This window comes from Uranotaenia lowii, chromosome 1 (assembly GCF_029784155.1).
Source record: "Uranotaenia lowii strain MFRU-FL chromosome 1, ASM2978415v1, whole genome shotgun sequence".
In the NCBI taxonomy this organism is placed as follows: domain Eukaryota; kingdom Metazoa; phylum Arthropoda; class Insecta; order Diptera; family Culicidae; genus Uranotaenia; species Uranotaenia lowii.
Genome location: NC_073691.1, coordinates 33,639,494 through 33,646,307, shown reverse-complemented (window position 1 = coordinate 33,646,307; position 6,814 = coordinate 33,639,494).

The following is a 6,814-nucleotide window of genomic DNA, read 5'->3' as shown; positions in this document are numbered from 1 at the left end:
ATTTACAAACTAAAATAGTGACTAGCATACTGTTTATGTAATGGTATTGTCATGTATTGGTTAGGTTTAATTAATTTTTGTGTCATTATAAAATTAATTTTGTATCATTTCATGTCATTTTAGTGCCATTATTGTTCCGTTTTCATCAAATATTGATCTCAGTTTTGCGCCATTTTTTTTCGTTCTTATCTTATTCATATTTTATGTTTTAATCATTTTTGTTCAATTTCCATTTCATTATTGTTCCATTTATATATTATTTTTGATAAAATTTTGATTAATTCTTGTTTGAATTTTGATTAATTTTTGTTGAATTTTTGTTAAATTTTTGTTTATTTTTTGTTTATTTTTTGTTTCATTTTTGATTCAATCTTGTTTTATTTTTGTCATTTTTGTCATTTTTGCCATTTTTGTCATTTTTGTCATTTTTGTCATTTTTGTCATTTTTGTCATTTTTGTCATTTTTGTCATTTTTTGTCATTTTTGTCATTTTTGTCATTTTTGTCATTTTTGTCATTTTTGTCATTTTTGTCATTTTTGTCATTTTTGTCATTTTTGTCATTTTTGTCATTTTTGTCATTTTTGTCATTTTTGTCATTTTTGTCATTTTTGTCATTTTTGTCATTTTTGTCATTTTTGTCATTTTTGTCATTTTTGTCATTTTTGTCATTTTTGTCATTTTTGTCATTTTTGTCATTTTTGTCATTTTTGTCATTTTTGTCATTTTTGTCATTTTAGTCATTTTTGTCATTTTTGTCATTTTTGTCATTTTTGTCATTTTTGTCATTTTTGTCATTTTTGTCATTTTTGTCATTTTTGTCATTTTTGTCATTTTTGTCATTTTTGTCATTTTTGTCATTTTTGTCATTTTTGTCATTTTTGTCATTTTTGTCATTTTTGTCATTTTTGTCATTTTTGTCATTTTTGTCATTTTTGTCATTTTTGTCATTTTTGTCATTTTTGTCATTTTTGTCATTTTTGTCATTTTTGTCATTTTTGTCATTTTTGTCATTTTTGTCATTTTTGTCATTTTTGTCATTTTTGTCATTTTTGTCATTTTTGTCATTTTTGTCATTTTGGTAATTTTTGTCTTTTTTGTCATTTTTGTCATTTTTGTCATATTTGTCATTTTTGTCATTTTTGTCATTTTTGTCATTTTTGTCATTTTTGTCATTTTTGTCATTTTTGTCATTTTTGTCATTTTTGTCATTTTTGTCATTTTTGTCATTTTTGTCATTTTTGTCATTTTTGTAATTTTTGTAATTTTTGTAATTTTTGTAATTTTTGTAATTTTTGTCATTTTTGTAATTTTTGTCATTTTTGTAATTTTTGTCATTTTTTTTGATTTTTGTCATTTTTGTCATTTTTGTCATTTTTTATCATTTTTGTCATTTTTGTCAGTTTTGTCATTTTTGTCATTTTTGTCATTTTTGTCATTTTTGTCATTTTTGTCATTTTTGTCATTTTTGTCATTTTTGTCATTTTTGTCATTTTTGTCATTTTTGTCATTTTTGTCATTTTTGTCATTTTTGTCATTTTTGTCATTTTTGTCATTTTTGTCATTTTTGTCATTTTTGTCATTTTTGTCATTTTTGTCATTTTTGTCATTTTTGTCATTTTTGTCATTTTTGTCATTTTTGTCATTTTTGTCATTTTTGTCATTTTTGTCATTTTTGTCATTTTTGTCATTTTTGTCATTTTTGTCATTTTTGTCATTTTTGTCATTTTTGTCATTTTTGTCATTTTTGTCATTTTTGTCATTTTTGTCATTTTTGTCATTTTTGTCATTTTTGTCATTTTTGTCAATTTTGTCATTTTTGTCATTTTTGTCATTTTTGTCATTTTTGTCATTTTTGTCATTTTTGTCATTTTTGTCATTTTTGTCATTTTTGTCATTTTTGTCATTTTTGTCATTTTTGTCATTTTTGTCATTTTTGTCATTTTTGTAATTTTTGTAATTTTTGTAATTTTTGTCATTTTTGTAATTTTTGTCATTTTTTTGATTTTTGTCATTTTTGTAATTTTTGTAATTTTTTATCATTTTTGTAATTTTTGTCATTTTTGTCATTTTTGTCATTTTTGTCATTTTTGTCATTTTTGTCATTTTTGTCATTTTTGTCATTTTTGTCATTTTTGTCATTTTTGTCATTTTTGTCATTTTTGTCATTTTTGTCATTTTTGTCATTTTTGTCATTTTTGTCATTTTTGTCATTTTTGTCATTTTTGTCATTTTTGTCATTTTTGTCAATTTTGTCATTTTTTCCAATTTTGTCATTTTTGTCATTTTTGTAATTTTTGTCATTTTTGTCATTTTTGTCATTTTTGTCATTTTTGTCATTTTTGTCATTTTTGTCATTTTTGTCATTTTTGTCATTTTTGTCATTTTTGTCATTTTTGTCATTTTTGTCATTTTTGTCATTTTTGTCATTTTTGTCATTTTTGTCATTTTTGTCATTTTTGTCATTTTTGTCATTTTTGTCATTTTTGTCATTTTTGTCATTTTTGTCATTTTTGTCATTTTTGTCATTTTTGTCATTTTTGTCATTTTTGTCATTTTTGTCATTTTTGTCATTTTTGTCATTTTTGTCATTTTTGTCATTTTTGTCATTTTTGTCATTTTTGTCATTTTTGTCATTTTTGTCATTTTTGTCATTTTTGTAATTTTTGTAATTTTTGTAATTTTTGTAATTTTTGTAATTTTTGTCATTTTTTTGATTTTTGTCATTTTTTATCATTTTTGTCATTTTTGTCAGTTTTGTCATTTTTGTCATCTTTGTCATTTTTGTCATTTTTGTCATTTTTGTCATTTTTGTCATTTTTGTCATTTTTGTCATTTTTGTCATTTTTGTCATTTTTGTCATTTTTGTCATTTTTGTCATTTTTGTCATTTTTGTCATTTTTGTCATTTTTGTCATTTTTGTCATTTTTGTCATTTTTGTCATTTTTGTCATTTTTGTCATTTTTGTCATTTTTGTCATTTTTGTCATTTTTGTCATTTTTGTCATTTTTGTCATTTTTGTCATTTTTATCATTTTTGTCATTTTTATCATTTTTGTCAATTTTGTCATTTTTGTCATTTTTGTCATTTTTGTCATTTTTGTCATTTTTGTCATTTTTGTCATTTTTGTCATTTTTGTCATTTTTGTCATTTTTGTCATTTTTGTCATTTTTGTCATTTTTGTCATTTTTGTCATTTTTGTCATTTTTGTCATTTTTGTCATTTTTGTCATTTTTGTCATTTTTGTCATTTTTGTCATTTTTGTCATTTTTGTCATTTTTGTCATTTTTGTCATTTTTGTCATTTTTGTCATTTTTGTCATTTTTGTCATTTTTGTCATTTTTGTCATTTTTGTCATTTTTGTCATTTTTGTCATTTTTGTCATTTTTGTCATTTTTTTGATTTTTGTCATTTTTTATCATTTTTGTCATTTTTGTCATTTTTGTCATTTTTGTCATTTTTGTCATTTTTGTCATTTTTGTCATTTTTGTCATTTTTGTCATTTTTGTCATTTTTGTCATTTTTGTCATTTTTGTCATTTTTGTCATTTTTGTCATTTTTGTCATTTTTGTCATTTTTGTCATTTTTGTCATTTTTGTCATTTTTGTCATTTTTGTCATTTTTGTCATTTTTGTCATTTTTGTCATTTTTGTCATTTTTGTCATTTTTGTCATTTTTGTCATTTTTGTCATTTTTGTCATTTTTGTCATTTTTGTCATTTTTGTCATTTTTGTCATTTTTGTCATTTTTGTCATTTCTGTCATTTTTGTCATTTTTTTATTTTTGTCATAATTGTCATTTTTGTCATTTTTGTCATTTTTGTCATTTTTGTCATTTTTGTCATTTTTGTCATTTTTGTCATTTTTGTCATTTTTGTCATTTTTGTCATTTTTGTCATTTTTGTCATTTTTGTCATTTTTGTCATTTTTGTCATTTTTGTCATTTTTGTCATTTTTGTCATTTTTGTCATTTTTGTCATTTTTGTCATTTTTGTCATTTTTGTCATTTTTGTCATTTTTGTCATTTTTGTCATTTTTGTCATTTTTGTCATTTTTGTCATTTTTGTAATTTTTGTCATTTTTGTCATTTTTGTCATTTTTGTCATTTTTGTCATTTTTGTCATTTTTGTCATTTTTGTCATTTTTGTCATTTTTGTCATTTTTGTCATTTTTGTCATTTTTGTCATTTTTGTCATTTTTGTCATTTTTGTCATTTTTGTCATTTTTGTCATTTTTGTCATTTTTGTCATTTTTGTCATTTTTGTCATTTTTGTCATTTTTGTCATTTTTGTCATTTTTGTCATTTTTGTCATTTTTGTCATTTTTGTCATTTTTGTCATTTTTGTCATTTTTGTCATTTTTGTCATTTTTGTCATTTTTGTCATTTTTGTCATTTTTGTCATTTTTGTCATTTTTGTCATTTTTGTCATTTTTGTCATTTTTGTCATTTTTGTCATTTTGGTCATTTTTGTCATTTTTGTCATTTTTGTCATTTTTGTCATTTTTGTCATTTTTGTCATTTTTGTCATTTTTGTCATTTTTGTCATTTTTGTCATTTTTGTCATTTTTGTCATTTTTGTCATTTTTGTCATTTTTGTCATTTTTGTCATTTTTGTCATTTTTGTCATTTTTGTAATTTTTGTCATTTTTGTCATTTTTGTCATTTTTGTCATTTTTGTCATTTTTGTCATTTTTGTCATTTTTGTCATTTTTGTCATTTTTGTCATTTCTGTCATTTTTGTCATTTTTTTATTTTTGTCATTTTTGTCATTTTTGTCATTTTTGTCATTTTTGTCATTTTTGTCATTTTTGTCATTTATGTTAGTTTCGGGCCATCAAAATCATTGGATCTGGCGATCTCTCTTTCTCAAGAGGTTTCTCGCTTAACCAGGTCTTGCTTATCTAGGTTTGACTGTTTTTACTTATTGCTGGAATTGTAGGTTGAAAAATTTCAGCTCAATATTTCACATTCAAATTTTAAATCTTTTAATAACATTCAACTATTAGGGATTCAACAACCGAAGCGATGTTTTCCGACACGCTATTCGAATGGCAGTCTAAATTTATTGCTCAATCCATTTGCAAACGAACATCATCGAACAGAAAAGCTAAAAGGTAGGTGGGATAAGCCAAGCTAGGTTGGTGAGTTCTAGAGGAGGAAGCCGAATTCCGCATCGATTAGCGGAAAAATTTTAGCCCCCCGAAAATAAACCTCAAAATCCGTGACAGAATCACTTGTAATAACATCACTTTCAACTAGCCGCTCAATCGCACAGTGCAAATAAATCTCGCGTCTCTTGAACGCGGCGTCCACTTTCAAGTGCACGAACGACGACGCCTGTATACACATTAGTTTTAAACCTACCAGTAACAGCAAGTACCAGCTCGATCTTACTCGATCCGGTGCACCACATGTTGATCTACGGCAAAACGAGAGAATCATTGCCGCGCTAAATGTTCATCTCTAATAAATGGAGGTAACGTTCGCTCTAAGTAGATAGGTAGATGTGGTGGCATTTGACCACCTCGACGAAATGTGGTTCTGTGTTCGGATTTCATTTCAAATGGCGATCCTGCCAAACGCTGCTGGGAGTCTGGGAGATATATGTACACTCTTCTTGTTGTGTTATACCAATAAATATAAACTTGCGGCCTCGTCGAGTGTCTTTCGCATCGGCTAGCCCACACACACTTGTCTTCGGATTAGAATTCCAACCCTCACATCTCCCCTCTCAGTAGTCGGTAGGAAAACTAATGTGCAGGTAGATTCAACCAGCCGTGGCGAAATTTGCAACGAGTTTTCCCGTTTTCCCATCCACCTAGTCTAGTCTTTCTTCTGATTGGGGAAAATCGGCAAATAAATTCGCCGTTTGCTGAATGGCCTTTTATTGGTCCATTAAATCTAAGGCAAAATCTCGGGGCGGCTTTGATCTCCGCAGCTGGCAGCCAGGCCAGGTCTGACAGTGCTGCTGCTGCTTATTTATTCGGCACAACGCGCGGCGCACAGCTTGAACACTGAATTTGACTGCAAGTTAACCGAATGCAAGTACCTAGCTACTACTTTTCTTGTTGGCGGAACGTGTTGAGGAATTTGGTGCCGAGGAGGCAAGGTTTCCGATGTTTTCTGGTCGTAGCGCATCACTACTAACCTGTCAGTGCATCTCAAATTTATAAGGGTCGAGCTGTTTGATATACAACTTTCGAATCGATAGACGGTGACGTTCAAGTGGGAATACCGCCAAGATAGATTTTTTTGCTACTTGTAGCAGTGGAATCAAAGATTCTGTGTAAAATTCATGGAACCTCCTCGGTCAAAGTTCGCTAATCGAAACCGCTAAATGTAACGTATATTTTCCTGCTACATTCGACACCGTGTCTAAATCCCTGACCTTCAAGGTTGGCTCCTTTAAGGGCGTATAACGACACCTTGCTTCCACGATTCTATCTGTAAGTAGTTGAGAAGTTGAGTTTATCGGCAAAAAATCCCCTCAGTTGAGTGATAGTATCTTTCGCAACTGTTATTTTTAACTTTCACGCTTTCATGATCCTGATTTAACACTTGATATCTTGAATATCAACGCTCTTTCCTGTAAGTTTTCCAGTTAAGGATTCTTCATTACCCTGGAACTTTTTTTAATAACTGTCTAACTACTAGTTCTGTTCGTACGTTTTCTCCTTTTTGCCTTTCTTACAGAAAGGTATAGTTATCGGTCGATTTGGGAGATCATTAATTATAGGTCTTAGATATACCTTTATAGGTACCTATCGAATCAGCTCGACGAGTTCAGACGATGTCAGTGTATTTGTATGTATTTGT